General features: G+C 46.7%; 1 protein-coding gene across 1 annotated transcript in view; it reads right to left on the reverse strand.

Annotated features, from left to right (window-relative positions):
• The window catches only part of LOC142587827 (sulfotransferase ssu-1-like), a 37,563-nt gene extending 25,064 nt beyond the window's left edge, over window positions 1-12,499 (reverse strand). The window contains exon 1 of the mRNA XM_075699118.1: window positions 12,211-12,499. The gene's annotated coding sequence lies outside the window, so the exon portion shown is untranslated. The remainder of the gene's footprint in view (window positions 1-12,210) is intronic.
• Window positions 12,500-17,463: the final 4,964 nt, after the last annotated feature.

Raw genomic sequence — 17,463 nt, forward strand, 5'->3', positions numbered from 1 at the left:
CATGTGCCATCGATATTTGCACCTTTTAACAAGCGTCCGCCTCCGCTTGGCTGAACAAGTGAAACGGAGAGATTTGGCGGGTCAGTTTAACCAAACATTTTTGTTAGTTTATGAATTCAAATCCTGTTCTAGAGCATCGTTGTATCGCGAGCTGATTTATAGTTTCGGTGTTTTTTATGTCCTGCGACGATACAACAAGCATGTTTCACAATGTGCTGAGCCTGCCTGACTGTGTTTTTCGAGTGTGAGCAATAAAGTTGCTGTAGGAGCACTAGATGAGTAATTGCGAAGTAACGCACGCGTGCAAGAAAAAAATGTCAAGTTTGGTTACATTTATTTGTGCGCGCGTGTTGCTCGAAGCGTCTGCGAAAAGTTCAAAGCTACTGAGCGAGGCTGTAGCTCTTGCGAGAATTGAAGATGCGGCGCGTAGGCACTGTAGGAAGCTTACTTTCGTTATAGTCACACGCTGTTTGCCGCCTTGAAAAACGTTTTCTGTTTGCTGCCCTGAAAAAGCCTGTGGAAGGATTTACTCTATGTAAATAATTGCGAGTAAAACGTTACGATAAAATGCATAAACCTATAGGAGATACTTAAGTCTTTTGTTCGGGAGATTTTCAATATGAACCAATTTTACATGCTTAGATTTTTATGCTGATATGCCTATAAACAAACCTGATGCTCTCTGTACTTGCGAGTTGCAGCACGCCGAAATAGCACCGAGACTTCTTTCGTATTGTACACGTACTTCGCCCTGCTGAGCTTTCTCCCTTTCCGAAGCGTGGATGGGCGGAAGAAGCTTTCCAGGTCCTTGATATTTAGGAAACCGTGCCTCAACACAACCGAAAGCGGTGGGTCCATTGTGGCCTATGCACTTTCGGTTGCGGACAGATCTTCTTGCACTACTCAGTTCCCGTCAAGTCTGCAACGGGGGCGCTGGTGACGGGTTTTTCCGTAGCGCCGCCTGGGCAGAGTCTGATGTCTATAGCGATGGCGACGCGAGGTCTACGGCGGAAGGGAGGAGAGCCATGGGTGAGACAGTCTGTTTCGCGCGCCGTTGGCCTAACAGGCGGTAAAAGAAGTATTTCAGGAGAGGAATCTGGCTAGGCCGCGAGAGCGCGCGCGGAGAGCCCGAGAAGGTCACGGTACGGCGAGGACGAAATGCAGCTTTCGCCGCAGCACGGCAGATTACGCGTCGGGCGCGTTTCCATTATGTTGCCATCGTTTACGTGTTCTATGGACGCGACACACGAAAATTTCGATATCGTTTCATATATTGTAAGTTTTTCCAGATATCATTCTGTAACGCCAACTAAATCGAAGTGGCGGACATTTTGGCAGCCGCTATTAATGAATACTGTCCCAATTACACGGCATAGTGCGCTTCAAACAAGCTACTAGTAGTAATCCCGGAGCAGATTACGTCTGCCGACGTCGCAACAGTTCACTCGCTGGCATGTGATGTGAGTGCATGCGTAGGTGACCTTGGGAGGAAACGCTCCCAAATTGGGCATGCAAGCTGTCGCGGTTTCTTTCGCGATCTGCAGGCATTCCATATGAGCTGTATCTGAAGTGGTAATTTAGCGCGAATAAAAAAAAAACGGTGTGTTTTTATTCGCGCTAAGTTACTGCTTCAAATATGGACGACCAACTAGCCCAACAGTAAACTCTTCTAGAATTCATCTGACCTGGCTCTTTCGGTCTTCTGTATTGAGCCGGCGGCCCTGGATTTTCAGACTGCGCGCGCTTTCCACGTTGCAACAAAGGCAAGCGCTTTCCATCTGTGCTTTTAACACGAAAGCGTTTAGGGCCCCGTGTCACTGAAAATTCGGCGTCGACGACCAGCGTCCGAGGTCGTTTCGGCAAAAATATTTTCGAACCACCCATATTCAGGCCCTCCATGTCCCGCAAACTAGCTACTGAACTAATTGAATTTCTGAAGCTAAAATACACAGAAAACTCGTAAAGTATGACTAACAACTTACAGGCATGATAGCGCCGTGTTTTAATTGGACTATTCGAGAAAGCATAATTCTATTACTTGAAAACTCAAAGGAACTCCTTTTGCAGAGTTTCTACCTTTCATAGATCGGCCACGGCGTCAGCCATTGGCACGTGCCGGCGCGTGAATACCTTGGAGGCCACTGAGCCAAAGAGTTTTTCTCTGCAACAACTAGAGGCAAATCGGGCGCCACCGTCTATGGGACTTTCCTAAGGGACGCTGTGCCGTGATGAGAATGATGGTACATGTGCCTGCGAGGCTTGTGTTGGCTCATGTTGTAAGAGGCTTCGTCTAAAACGAGGATATGCCTACACAAATAACGTGTCCTTAAAGTAAAACGTCGCCTCTGACGTTTGCCATCGCTTCCGATAATGTCAAGGCATCTGTTAATCCGTTAATGCTTCAAGGCATCTGGAGTCGGCGAGGAGGCGCAAGAAGCACACCCACTCGTCCCTAAAGCGCTAGAGGTGAATCGCCACCGAACTATCCTGAACCGGCGAGCCTCTTTGAAAAGCGCACAGCGTTCTCCATAGCTTAACCTAACCCAACCTAATTCGCATCCCGTAGATGCGTACTACAGAAAATAAGAAGTAGAAGGGCAAAATATTTCTCCAACACCGCTAATGGAACCCGTGCCTCCTGGATGAGAGCGAGGTATTTAACCTCTAGACCAAGCCGGAGACAAGTTCTACTCTTTCCTAGACCCCTGAAATAGGATAACATCGCCTTGGAGTAAAACGCGTCTCATGAGCAGAGAGCAGTGGGGCTGAGATCAAGTGCAAAAAACCTCTCCCATTCTTTTTTGGGCACCCTTGCTTCGTGTTCTGCGGCATGCTTCCGTGGGCAAGCTGGCATCGACCAGGTTGCACAGATTCCGCTGAGGTATCCTCTTCGGAGTGCATGCACCGATAAAATCCGAAGAGAAAGTGACGCACGGGAAGCAGCGACTTGACGTGAGCAATTTCGCACACGGCACAACTTTAGCCACACGTGACCATGGAACCATCATGGCGTCCGGGAAACGTGCTTGTCTAGCACCCCAGGGGCCCGAGTTCGAGTGCCACCCAGACCTAGATGTACCAAATTTTATTTTCAATTCCGTTAATTGATTTTGTTTACAGAAAGTTGCCTGACAAGTTTGATGTCAATCCGAGCATTGTTTAGATGATTTTATTCATCCCACCGTCGGCTATTTCTTGTACCATTTTTCGGTCACACCGGCGAGGACAACGCCGGATTTCCGCGGGATGGGGCGTATAATGCTTTTGCATTAAAAAACGCACGGACGCGCACTGCACCGAACTCTTGTGCCGTGTATTGCGTTGCAACTCCGCTGGTCTAACCGAAATCGTGCGTAGCGAAAGACTGCAACTCACTTTAAAACAGAAAGTGGCCAGCGCTTCGTCCGGACAGCACAGTGAACCACGCAGTTGCCGCCTTGTATTGACGGCTGTTGAACTTATCGATAAACCACCGCGTTAAACACGTGGGCGACACTTCAAAAACATCGCGTTGCTGACCCAGTCCTTTTTCCATCGTCGGCCTCTCTCTTGCTGGTGGTGGCAGCGCGTGCCTGACTTCGCGTACTCGGTTAAGGCGCGGTAACATTGGGTCGATGCGAGACGGACAAGACGCTGACGCCAACGATCGCTCGACTGTGTGGCTCAGGCCATTTGAGCATAACATAGACCGACAACGAGGCAACCGACGGGCGTCAGTTTTCGCAGCTACGACAACTCGCGCCCCTCAGGACTTCTCGTCCACGGCACCGACAAAATGAGCGCGCCGACCATGAGCGGGCCACCGAACCCCACGTGATCGGCCGTCGAACCGACAAGGCGATGGCCGCAGCGTATTCACTCGTATATGTAGGTATGGCACTCAAAATGCGCCGACATGCCATAGACATTGAAGTGCACAAGCTTCATTCCTCTCAAGCCGTGCAGTTTTTGCTAATGTTTATACTGCTCAGGAAAGCTTGGGTTAGGCCTGGCCTCGTCGAGGTCGTGCGCACGCTATCGATGGACCTGAACATAAAAAATAAGCACTTAGGACGAAGGAAACCGCTCTTACGCTTAAGTTGTCGCACTATAGCGATATGATATCAACTACTCTTCCCCACGGCGCGCACACGATAAGCGGCAAGCGGCGACTCAGCGTTGTGCCAACATGCTGTACTAACGTTACCGTTCCCGAATGCTCGTGGTCGCATTCACTACGTAGATTGGGGGGCTGTACGTGTTGATGTATGTACACATTTCTTAATTACAGGGAAGCCCTGTTTACCGCTGCGAGAAACTGGAAAGAAGAGATAGTGCGTTCGGTACTACAGCATAAACTCACTACGTTACCACCGTTGTCAGCGATGGCATCCGCGTTTTAGCGAAAGGACTACACGGTCTATAAGTGAGCGCTTATGCCGAGCACAGCGGCATCTAAGAATACTTTATAGCACGCGCAAACACTAAGTATGATCAGATGTAACAGCCCGATATATGTGTGTCTAGATCACAGTTGCCGCTGTTCAAGTGGCTCGCACGCTCATATTGACTCGTCTCAGGGTGTAGCAACGCGGCTGATATGCGCAGATATGTACGTTTTGCTACGTTTTGACATTATTTCTTATCAACATTGCGCTGTTCCACAATATCCGAAAGTAACAGCTATCTACGACTGTAGATGTCGACATAAACAAATGCACCTCTTTCGCAAATCCGGCGTCGAAGGCTGCCCACGGAGGCTTCTTGAATAAGGGAAATGTTTAATTAATGTGTAAAAGGAAAACAAAAAGCCATAACGAGCTCTAACGTGCGTTGGTTGGTGTATGCCTGAAGAAAACGAGTAACAGCACTGAACAACTGGGCGTGACTTCGTTTCGTCTGTCTCAGTCACGTCGCGCTGACCAGCTTTTTTACTCGTTTACAAAAAGCGGTATGCAAGCGCAGAGTTCAGCGACAACAAACTCCAAGGCAGCCGCGTCGGCAGAGAGAACTCAGCTTGCCTTTATCCGCGGCACTGTTAGCACAATTGCGCCCTCGGGCCTGTTTACCCAGTAGTCGATGGGTGAACGACATGCTGCCCCCGAGAAGGTATCGCGATCCACGAAACGCATAACCGATGCACGCTCAACATGGGCGCAGGTATGCAAATCAAGCGGCGAAAGCCTCGGCACCCTTGCAAAACGTTTTCAGCAGCGTGCCTCGGGGGGCAGCACAAGAACATGAAAATGGCGAATTCCTGTGCACGCCCCATGTCCTGCATGCGGCCGTACCCCACCTCGGAACCAATAAGACTCCCGGGAACGCATGCGCGGGGGGGGGGGGGGCATACCAAGGCTAGAACAAAACAACTTTGCTGTCAAAGTTGTCAAGGGTGGCAGCTTAAATGACGAGCCGCGGGCCTTCCTTTACTGACAGGGAGACAGCGCACAAAAAGCGACAAAACAAATACATAATATCATGCACATAATACATAAGAAGCACAGACAAAGCGTGTAATACATCATAACCAAGTAGCAATGGAATCTGCGCGCGCGCTAAGAGCAAATAAGAAGACAGCGAAGGCAGGCAATTAGAATCATTACAAGGAACATAGGGCATATATGTGTAACATAAGAAAGCAATTTGTAAAAGTAACAAAAAGATCCAAGTAATACATATCAAGAGTACATAGCAAACAGCACAGACACGAATGAAAGAAAGAAAAAGGATAATTATTATAACATGATGGATAATAACACCACCAAAAGGAGGGGAGGGGGGTAATACAATGTTTATGGAGGTCACAAAAGCCAAACTACATAGGGTATTTTAGTAAATATTACACATTTCTCAGTAATATGTGGTTTCAGTGTGTATTGTTAGCGTTGTTACGTTTCGCCTACGACGCGCGGTTTAGCCGGCGCGACTGCAACAAAGCGGCAGACATTTTGGCCCGTTCGGCGTCGCCGCTACGCTCCCCGCCAAGCGCGTCCAGGCATGTTCCGATGCCACGTGTCTTCATGTGCGTGTGTGAGTGTATGTGCCATTGTGCCCGACTGGAGGCGCTACGAGAATAGAAGTCACCTTCTCCTCCCAGCCATTGTGCCCGACCAGAGGCGCTACGAGAGTAGAAGTTACCTTCTCCTCCCAGTCATTGTGCCCGACCAGAGGCGCTACGAGAGTAGAAGTTACCTTCTCCTCCCAGTCATTGTGCCCGACCAGAGGCGCTACGAGAGTAGAGGTTACCTTCTCCTCCCAGTCTTTGTGCCCGACCAACGGAGCTACGACAGTATGCGTCACCTTATCCCATTGTACAATCACGTGCTCGTCTATTGAGGGGTTCCTTCTTGCCCTCAACTGCGAGAGTATAAAAACAGCTGCCCCGGACGCCAAAAAGGGGGCTCCGATTTCTTCTGTTGAGTAAAGTGCTCTCCCGTCTCTCTACTTCGGTCAACCTGACCGCCAACTCTTTGCGATGTTAAAATAAACAAGTTGTTTTGTTGTTACCAGTCGACTCATGCTTTGCCGGGACCTTCGGATGCTTCCAGTTGTACCCCAGGCCGCCAGGCCAACGCTACCCTTGGGGCTTGCGACCCAGGTGCAACAACGGGCGTCAGCGCCGAGTTCCCAACAGGTCGTACCATCGGTGCGACCACAACAACCGTTGCCATCGGTGGGATTCAAACAGCGTGTTTCATAGCCGAGGAATTGTGTTTTTAATGTTCTGATGGCCTATGTATTTCTTAATGTTCCAGCCATCTAGTTTTCGTCGTTGCGTGCATGGTTTATCGTAACATGTTCTTGCAGAGTCGCGAGCAGTCCTTCGCCATTGCCGATAACAGTACAATTATGTCCAAGCTGACTTTGTCAAAATCCATCGATTCACGGTTGCAGGTGCGGGAACTGCAAGGCGGCGTTCACACCCATCCTTGGTTGATGCGTCTTTTCTTTTGGTTTACGAAGCGTCGTTTCACGAATACATTGCCACTGCAGGAATAGAATGGTAACTTCCTGGTACAGCTAAGCTTACTTTCTTCTTCGGTGTCCCTTTAAACGTTGGTCCATGCGCTTCACGGTAAAGGCCTCCGTAGAGAAAGTGGTCGGAACGATCTATAGATATGTATACAGATACAGAGAGAGAGAAACAAAACTCAGTTTGATAGTGCAAGGAGACGGGTGGATACCGTGGTAGGTGTAGCCTCGAGCCCAAGTCCCCTGCGGCGGTAGCAGCAATTTCGGCTCTGGCGATCAGATTTCGCTGATCCTCCAATGCTGAGCTGCTAGTGCGTTGCATTTCGGTTGGGTGAGTTATTAACGGCTTTTTTGGCCGGCCCATGTGGTTTGGTACAGGTTAGCTCGCTCTGTGCAGAAACGGCAACGGGATTGCTAAGAGGTGGGGCACATGGCGTGGAGGAGCGTGAGGTGGGGATAGGTGTTGGTAACGAGTAGCCTCCACGCCGTGGCTTCATTTCTGGCAAGGGATTGGTGCAATGGCGGCATCGTTCTTCTCGAAAGACCGTCGTGCTGGAGTATTTCGTAGTAAGCGTGTAGTGCTTGTGCACTGAGGTCTTCTGAGGTCTCTTGCAGAGCCCCGTTGTAGTGACCGCAAGCTATCGTGCGTGCGCGGTGGTTTCCGCTGACGGCTTCGTCACCCGTTGTCGAGAGCATCGTGGAAAGTGATGCGAGGTATTTTGTTGAGGCGGTTTAGGATATGGCACGCAACTTTACGCATATCACTGTTCGCGTAGGCTCAACATGCTGACTGATAATCTGTGAGAATGTATATTTCCTCATCCTGTCTTGATGCCGAGATGGTGAGGGCAATGGTGGCCTCTTCTGCTGCGGTCACGTTCTGCGCACGAGCGGAGGCGAATAGCAGTTCCTGCTGTCCGTGTACTGCCTCGCTGATTACCATGCCCTCCCCATTAGGGTAATTGGCCGCATCTGTCCAGCGAGCGGTGTGGAGATTTCATTTATTTTGGGTCGTGCTTTTCTCCTATCAAAGTGATATACCGGGTGCATGTGACGCGGAATAGGGGCCACAGTTATTTGCTTATGCAGGGACTTGAAAAGTTCTTAATGACTGTTGTTTGTCGCCACGGGGTATAGCAATCTTCGCAGAGTTCTGCCTGTTCCAGTGATGATGAGGCGAGTCATTTACACATGTCGGTGTGCTTCAATTAGTTCACCTGAGCTGTTTTGGATGCCCAGGGATAGAAGTTTCCTTCTTCTCCTACCTGGAGAGAGGCCGAGGGCTTGTTTGTAAAGGTTCCTCACATTGCTGAAGTTTTCGCTAAAGTTATGTTTCCATTTCCTGCGTGTGCTTGCCTCCGCTGGCCTTTGTCGCTGTGTGGCTCGGCAGAATTAACGCAGTAATAGAAAATCTACGATGCATATTTTCTGCGTTAGAGGCAGTCATACCTTGTATTAGGCGGCTCTCAGATCGTCGGCGGCTCAGAGGCGGCTCTCAAATTGTCGAGCCATTCGCAGCACCATACTTTTTTCTGCCCATGCGCATTGTTCCCGCATCGCATTACACACAGCAATAGAGAAGCACCCGGCTTGGAGCGATCTAAGTATGACAACATGAGAGATAGAATAAACATTATAAAGATGTACTTTTAAGAGATAGTGGTTTTGATTGGGCTTGGAACATGGTAATTTACAGAGTCTTTGCAAAACAAGTTTGTGTATATTTGGTTGCCAGTCTTTCAGCGTGATCGAAGTCCTACTTAAAAACTGAGGTATGAGAGCGGTAGCTGCTATGTGTAGTAATTACAGTGCACTCACATTCAAGTAATATTTGTTTAGTGTTATCCGACGGAATACTCATTCTTATAGCACGTCACGCATATAGTGTTGCAGGAAGTACCATTGCTGCGCACCTGGTGTTCTTTTTTGGAGGTGTCTCACAGCGGGCCAATCGAGTATACAAATGTAGGTGAATGGCGCTCCGAAGAAAATAGGGAGGGGGGGAAGGGAGAAGCAGCGATTCTATGTACACGAGACTGAGCAATACCTGATAAACAGTGACCCAACATCCATAATTCCTTTTCAAAAATAGAAGTTTCCTTGCTGCTCAGCCCGAGCTCGTTGATCAAGTAATGTTGTTGGGTTTTAAAGAAAACGCACTCATATTTTGTTCTGCACAGCGAGCGTCGATTAATGTTTGCACTCAGCCGCGATTTGTATTAGTAGTAACCCTATAGCTTACGGACACGCTGCATATTTCCTACTACACATCACGCTTGCCATATAGTGGCTATAGCAATGCGCTGCTGAGGTTGAGGTCCTGGGTTCGACCCCAAACGGTGCGGCAAAAATGCAAAAATGTTCGCGTGCTTCGAATAAGGTGGAAAGACCTCAGGTGGTCAAAATAAATCCTACTACGGCGTGCTTAATACTACTATCATGATTATGGCCCATAAAACCGCAGAACTGAACTGATCTTATTTTTTCCTACTAAGGCGCTTCGATTTTATTTCGCATCCAGATTCACAGGGTCTGAGTGAGACCAACAGCACCGCAACGAAAAAAAAAATTTGGAATTTAATTGCGCGTTCTAGACAAAAACGGCAGTTTCAGTGAAAAAAAAATAAGATATTCGGGTCATATACAACAACTGAACATCATGAGCATGCAGTTAATGCATTGAAATAATTTTTGTAATGGTGAAGAATTGGGGAAAATTATGACAGCGATGGTAAGATGTTTTCGTATAGGTTATAGCTTGCGGAAATACCCTGTGCGGCACTAAGAAGTATCCCTTGATCTCGAACTTGATATCACAACCAGTTATGTAACCTCGTATATGGACACACTGTAAACAGTCTGTGCGTTTTTTTCAATGACATGTGACCTCCGACTGACTGCTTTATAATTTTATTTTTATTTATCCGCTATTATACGACCTGACGTTAGTTCCTGCGCTAACTATGTGTTCTAAAGAACATTGTACTAGTTCTAATTTTATGTGCTCTTTGCTTCACCACATTCCGAATTTTATTTACTGTTTGCAATATTAACGATCTATTTTATGTTAATATTTTGTTTGGTATGTTTATTTGTCTGTTTGTTTTAGCAGTTTTTGGGGCTAAATATGATTTCTGTTTGTTTTAGCCGGCCTTTCTTTACGTACAATTTCCCTAAGCCGGGAATAGAAGCGGGCATCGCCCATAGTTGGAACCACACAAACATTTAAATAAAAAATTAGCAAACCAAAGAAGAAGCAAGAACCAAACGTCAAGAAAGTAAAAGAAAATAAACGTTGTCGTTATGGATCATTGTCGTGCTATTTCAAGTAGTGTAGTTTCCGCCCCGTAGTCGGCGTTCTTTCAAAGTTGATGAAGTGAAATATTGTGGTGTGCGAACAATCTATAGGTTCGGACTATACGTGATCTTATTTCTTAAGGCGGTAAGCACCCTTCGAGAAAACAAGTTCACAATGAGGCGTGCTATGACTGTCACTGCCTGCGATCAACATTTCCAGCCCGTACTGGTACTAAGCAGACGCTGGTTGTGCTGCGCAAATGGCAACTTTTCAGTGTTTAATCTTGTGAGAACATGCGCGAACCGCGTTAGAAATGCTGCCACGAATTTATACGCATTCGCAGACACAAGAAAAATGTAGAGATGTGGGCTCTTTCCCAGGAAAATAGGAAGGGAATTTCTGCGCAGAAGCTACGAAGATGCAGGAGTCCGGGATGGCCAAATTTGTAGAAAAGCATGCAGCGCAGGCTACTTCTCTACTGTATACTGAGGCGTCCCCGAGGACTATGCAGTCGTGAGTGGGCTGTCTAATAAAAAAAAAAGCCTTTTAGTCCCAAATCGGCCTTTCCGAACAACGCACCAGGCGCGTACTAATAATCGGAAAAATACAGTGCGTAGAACCCGAGCTGACGCAAACAATGTGTTCGGTTTGGTTCCTCGCTCTGTCCCTGTGTGGTCTGGCTGTACGTATAGTTGCTCGCCGAGGGCCAACAGAAAAGTTGTTTGTGAGTACTAATTCAAAAATAGCTGAATTTTCATTGTGGTCTAATGTAGCGCTTATTTGTACTTTATTGCTTCGTTCAATCCGAAGGAAGAATATAAAGATAGAACTATAGCTAAGATGCAGTAGAACCACGGCAATGTAAAAACGGAAGTATACCATTGCTGCTGGAAGTTACATACGGTGAATGCATCGGCGATAAAAGGAGGTATATTCTAAATAGTCTAGAAGACTCACGGGCTCATAAGTAACAAAGTGCAGGCGCTAGAAAGCCGCAACTCAAGCGCGAGCATGAGCCTATAAATTGACTAATTGGAGCCGCATTTATTAGTTAGCCCATTCGACAGCTGCATGTTATTGTTCGATTGAGAAGTTGCGCCTATTGACGGAAAGTAAGCGCGCAGGAAGACACACACGAACAGCCGAGAAAGACACAAGACAGGAGCTAACTCACATCTATTTTATTTGCAGCCACGCCAGCAAATATACGCAGAAAGCATGACATGCGCAGTGCATAACAACAATGGAAAAATGTAATGACAAGGTAACCCAAATCATCAAAACTACAACACACGTTCAAGAAACTCGATTTCTGCCCTGAAGAGCTTCACAGATGTATCGCTCACACATTTATCTCCCCTTTTACTGACATAAAAGGCTTCGTTCACGCCCAGTCTTATCGCGACCTTTGCCTGGGATTCTTACGTCACTCAGTCGCGGTTCACACGCTGTGCGATTGGCGCAATGATCAGCCAAATTAGTCCCACCTCCCATAATAGCCCTCAAATGACCCCTTCCCGGTCATTAACACAGCGCCCAGTCTAGCCTATGTAAGCCAGCGCCCAATATGGATCATAGGTCAACGTGATCTCGAACAGGACCCCCGTACAGCAGTTAACAAACTGCTTGGCATGCTTTTGTCGGCTGTTTGTGTGTGTCTTCCTGTGCGCTTATTTTCCGTCGATCTGCAATGCACCATCTAGCCCATCTGCAGGTGTCGTTAAAGGTTGCACTTAACGCACAAATGCAAAATATATTCGCTGGCGTAGAAAAGCGTAAAACCTGGCGCCATCTACTCGTACGTTCCATCGTATAATATACATGCAGCTGTGGCAGGTCGTGGCCACCTTCTATACGTGCTGCATGGTACGCGCTTTCTCATCCCTGGCAAGCTTTATCATGCGTCCGCATTGCGGCAGCAAACATCACGTATCGCCTGTAGTCGTGGCGTAATGACTCACGGATAGAAGGTCGCCGGAACCTATAGCAGTACGCCTTCCCCGACGAACGGCGTCTCGCAACAAGCCCTCGACGCCACAAGTGTGCCGCGGCTTGGCTGCTTGCTTGGCGCCGCGCAGGCGTCGCGTGTGAGGAAATTGAAGACGGCGTCAAGGCCGAATCCACTACGTCGCTTGGAGGGGAGGCAGCGTATAAAACAGCGCCGTTACGGACGACGGGACCCCGTAAGACGCGCGAGCTAGTCGCGCACTGCGCATACGTGCAAAACAGAAAAAAAAGAAAAGATCAAGCGAGCGCTCTGAGCCTCCTCCTACATTCTGACGTATACCTCAGCGTTCCAAGGGCATGTCGTCACCCATTTGTGCGGGGGGATCGATGGCCGAGTTTGTCTTCTGGCATTCTGTTAAGTTCACAATTTCTACGTTTAGCGACTTCGAAAGGACGCTAGGCGAAGATATTAAACTGTCCTAGGTCGGTAAATGATTCCCCTAAATTTTGTCATTGTTTTCCGTGCGCCATTATGGGACCTTGTTCCATGGAAAATTTCTGCTGAAGGTGTCCCTGCAGCTCCTGAATTTGAATCGCTCACCCTGAACGAAGGGGTCAATGTAATCCGCACGGGACCTCTCTTCGAGCCACTTCTTTGGGACCCCTGTCAATCAGCCAACGCCGACGTAACATAATCACGACGCAACACGTTTCGTGATTTTCTCGCTCACAAAAGCTCTTTCTTATTTACGAATGGCCAATTGGTAAATAAATTGACAAAGTTAACCTGGGGCCCCTTCACTATGTTAACCGCAGCAATCATTTCGCGCTATCTTCACATTTAGCAAAACAAACAAACACACAGACAAAAAAAAACGACGATGACGTACACCTTTAGGTTTATCGTCCATGTGGGAAATCAGGTATAAGAACTCTGCCCGAGAAAGCAGCTGCTTCCCTGAGGAAGACAAGACTAGTCGTGTAAGCGATGTTAGTGTTCGGAGTTCAGGGTTGGATGGCAAATGCTACCTTGCGGGCACTACTGCTGCTTGTCTGCATATTACACAACATACAGCGAGCCGTGTTTGCTTGAGGCATTGTTGTGCGCCATTGTTTGTAACCTATGAGAGCCTTGAGCATTGTCATTGCTTCGCATTTCACATCGCATTGCGTCAGACGTGTTGGCATAATTATAGGGCTCTACGTGCAAAACCACAATCGGATTATGAGGCACGCAAAAGTGGTGTATTCCAGATTAAATTTGATTCCCTGGTGTTCTTTAACGTGCTCCTAAATCAAACTGCACGACCGTTTTGTATTTCGCTCCCGTATAAATCCGGCTTCCAGCGGGGTTTGAACACGCGATCTCGAGCAATGGCATAGCCGTCAAGCTACCGCGGCGGGCACATAAGCATTGATTTGACGTGCGACTGCTTCCGCAGTGTCGCCTATACTCTACGCTGATTAAATGCGGCTTTGCGTCTGCACGCCGTGCGTCAGTTGTCAACTTGACAATTTTGCACACTGTTTATTTTTCAGAAATAGCAGAACCGTACAGTACCGTGCCTTCAGTTTGACCGCAAGCGCTTTCGTGTCTATAGTAGCAGCGTTTCGTTATCTTCTGACGTCGCGTTTTCTCTCTTTCAGTTCATCTTTCGCTTTTGCTTTCGGTTTATCTGCCTTTCCACTACTCGTTTTCTTCGCAGACGCAGCAGAACGGAGGCAAAAACGAAAAAAAAAGTAGAGATTGCTTCAGCCGTTAGCTGACACTTGACCTTAACTATGGCAGGCTACTTTCGTTGGAGCGCATGTGGGGCTTATACGGTTAGGTGGAGATCGTCGCCTTAGCTTTATTGTAAATTTGCTTTCACTAACTCTTTTCGTTTAAAACTGAAACGCTGGACAAAAATGAGACCTACTATATGGAACACCTACACGATCCCCAGTTGCACAGCAGGCAAGAAGGCAGCTAGCTTACTGCATTCGCTAAGACACAGAAAAGGCAGTTAAAGCTAGCGGGTGACAGGCTACGCATAGACAACAAGACATACATATTTGATATCGCTACTAACTCGGTTATTCCTTCCAGTATATAGCTCAACGGCAACGCGTGTTCAAAAAGCCATCATTGGTCAAACTACCATCATACCTATCCGCCAGTATCATTATTCGAAGGCCTGTGCGTAAACGCCACCGGCTTTCTTCCTTTCTTGAAGACAGCAAATCTGACATACTAGCATTAACTGAAACTTGGTTGCATCAGGATAGCTCTCATAAAAATATTTGAATCTGTTCACGGCGAAAATATTTACAGTTGTGACCGAAAAGATAAAAGAGGCGGAGTAAAAGCAACACTGCCGTCTTAGGTAAGTAACTGTAACTCAAGCTTAAAATCTTAAACCTTAAAGCTCAAGCTTAAATAAATAATCTGGGCTGTGTGCATGTACTCATCCTCGCGAATACTTGTAGGTGTCTGTTAGCGGCCTCCATATTCTACTGATTCACTTATTCACCACTTGCACTGCGACATGGCTTCATTGACGGAGCTTCACCCACCTGATGCCATCCATTTTGTGGGAGGATTTTCCTTTGATCGACATGGTGAACTTATTTTCAACATGTAATCATTCAACAGAATTTATCAATTTAACCTTAGATTTTAACCCGTTTCAAGTTGTTACGCAGCCTACACAGGGAAATGATGTCTTAGACTTCATCCTCACAACTGCCCCTGAAACAATTCGCCAAATTGTTTCTATCGGTAGTTTTAGTGATCATTTGCTTGATTTGGAGGTTTGTTTGGACAATGTGCCTTGCCATGTCGGTTCCAGTTGCCCCACTTTGTGGAAGTAGTGCTTCATTATGTGGATAATTTTCCCCTAGTTTGCCTTAAGATGTTTTGTTTATCTACGCACGTTCCCTTTCTTACTGAAAAATGTTGATGTATACTGCTGACACTTCTGGTATTGGTTCTCCTTGAAGTTGAAGAATGATGAGGCAGTTTGTCTTGGTTTATGTAGGGCCGAGTTTTTTGTCTTTTCTTGAGATGGAGTCGTTCTCGTAGGACAAAGATGTACTTCAAGATTTTCAAGCGTGTCCAGTACGATTTCTTGTTGCCGGCTTATCGTGCGCTCGTTAGTGGTCCACAGTGTGATATCATCGGCGTAGCCTGTAAACGACATTCATTCACTCTGTTCGAGGTGCCAAGCAAGGTTGTCTAGCACCCTGTTGAATAAATGTGGCAATATCGCTACTCAACGTGAAATTTTTCTCTGGTTTTTATTTTTATTTATTGTCAGTGTTCATCATGGTTGTGACCCAAGTGTATTTCAAATGTCTGGATACACAGGAAGTCTTTGGTAAAATTTGATCCTTTCGCTCCAACTTTGTGCTGCTCGTATGATGGTATCATATTTTTCCGAGTTGAACGCTTTGCAAAGATCTACCATGACGAGAATGGAGGAGGTTATGCCTTCGTTTTCTTATGGTTGGATCAATTGCCTGATGATGTACGTAACCACTGTCCATGGTACTAAGGCATGATGGGACGCTGATTTGTGATAGGTGGGGGAAGGCAGAACTCTCAAGGTGCTGCTAGATTACTGTCACTACCACGCTTTCTATAAGTTTATAGATTGTGGCCGTCGGTAAGACAGGTCACTTGTTGGTAAATGATGTCACCTGATTTTCAGCCTTGAGGACAAGTACCATTCTCGAATGCTCCCACTAGAATGGCATTCTTTTTTGCAATAGACATTCATGCTGTTGGGGGCCTCTTCCTTGGTCTTTGTGTGTAAGTCTTCTTAATGGCTGCGCAGGTGTAGGTGATGCTCCAGGTGCACTTTATTGACAAATGTTGATGAGTGCCAGTTCTAGAAGAAACATTGAGAAGCGACTGCCTATTTTTTCTCCAGCACATGGTGAATATTTTTCATATTGTTTAGGCTCTGACGGGTGACTCGGTCGTGGGAAGAAAGTTGCAGCTGCTCCAGCTTCCCATTTCTCCATTGATTAATTATTGGCTAAAAGAATGGGCGGAAAGAATAAAAATATTTCACACATCCAAACATACTTGAATTCGCGCTGAAGCCTTTTCAGAACTGGGTTTGTATTGACTGTTTAGGATTTGCAATGTCGTAAATGCTGATATACAATATATTTGCGCACCATAATTCCATCTTGAGTGTTCAGCTGGAGCAATAGATAAAGATGTCACACGCTCTAGAATCAGTTTCCGACATTGGAAAGCAATCGTGTCAAAGTGCTGCACTTCAGCTATCACCACTTGATAACACCTGCGAATTGAGTTCTACTAAATGAATATGTGAAGTGCCGGGACACCATTAAGTTTGGGCCCTTAGGAGAACACTACCGGTGATTACTTTTCTGCAGTTCAATATCAGTGCACGCTTCCTTCTGTCGCATTATATATCCTCTAGGGAAGAGATAGTTTCTAAGTGAGAATCGCACTCAAGCTATGAGATCGCTTTCGGTACATTACATTTATCTACTTTTACCTAAACTACCTGGGACGTATTTATTATTTTCGGCATACATAGACCATGGTAGTTTTCTTATTGTTTTTGGCGAGCAATACATACTTATGTTGCCATCGCCATATAAGTTGCATATGAGCAACTTACGTAGAGCGCGTACATTAGGGATGTGGCGTATAACAAGTACTGTTTATTTATTACACACGTGGGACATTGAAGCTTACATCATTGACAGTTGCTAGTGCTGGAGGGTGGCGGTGGGGAGTGGCTTCAAACGCCCACTGACACATACACGGAATTTTAAACGAAGTTTCGGCACTGGTCTCTCTTTTCTTGAGTGTTTGAGTTTCCTTCGGGCAAATTTTACCAGTCTATGCACTTATTAGCCCAATGGCACATTTTTATCAAACTAGCCCAGTGCTTGTCTCTCTCCATGCACTTCATGCTGCTTACTACGTTAAGTAGTCCTAATGGCGTGTGATAAAGCCATGTCTAGTCGCACTCATGGAGAGCAGCACATTGTACAAATTTCTGTTTGTGTAAAAATGCAGTTATGCAAGAACATTTAATGCGCACAGAGGACGAAGCCATGTGTGCATTTGTACATAGTTTAATGCATGATGCACCATAAACGACCCGCGACGTCAGTGAATCTTTCTGAGCCCCACTGTGAAGGCCTGTTCTGCATGTCTCCGCATGGAGTAAAACCCAATGCTCTTACTTACGAAGCACGCTTTTAGACATGTCGACTGAATCATTGCTACTTCCCAC

Source organism: Dermacentor variabilis, chromosome 7 (assembly GCF_050947875.1).
Source record: "Dermacentor variabilis isolate Ectoservices chromosome 7, ASM5094787v1, whole genome shotgun sequence".
NCBI lineage: Eukaryota > Metazoa > Arthropoda > Arachnida > Ixodida > Ixodidae > Dermacentor > Dermacentor variabilis.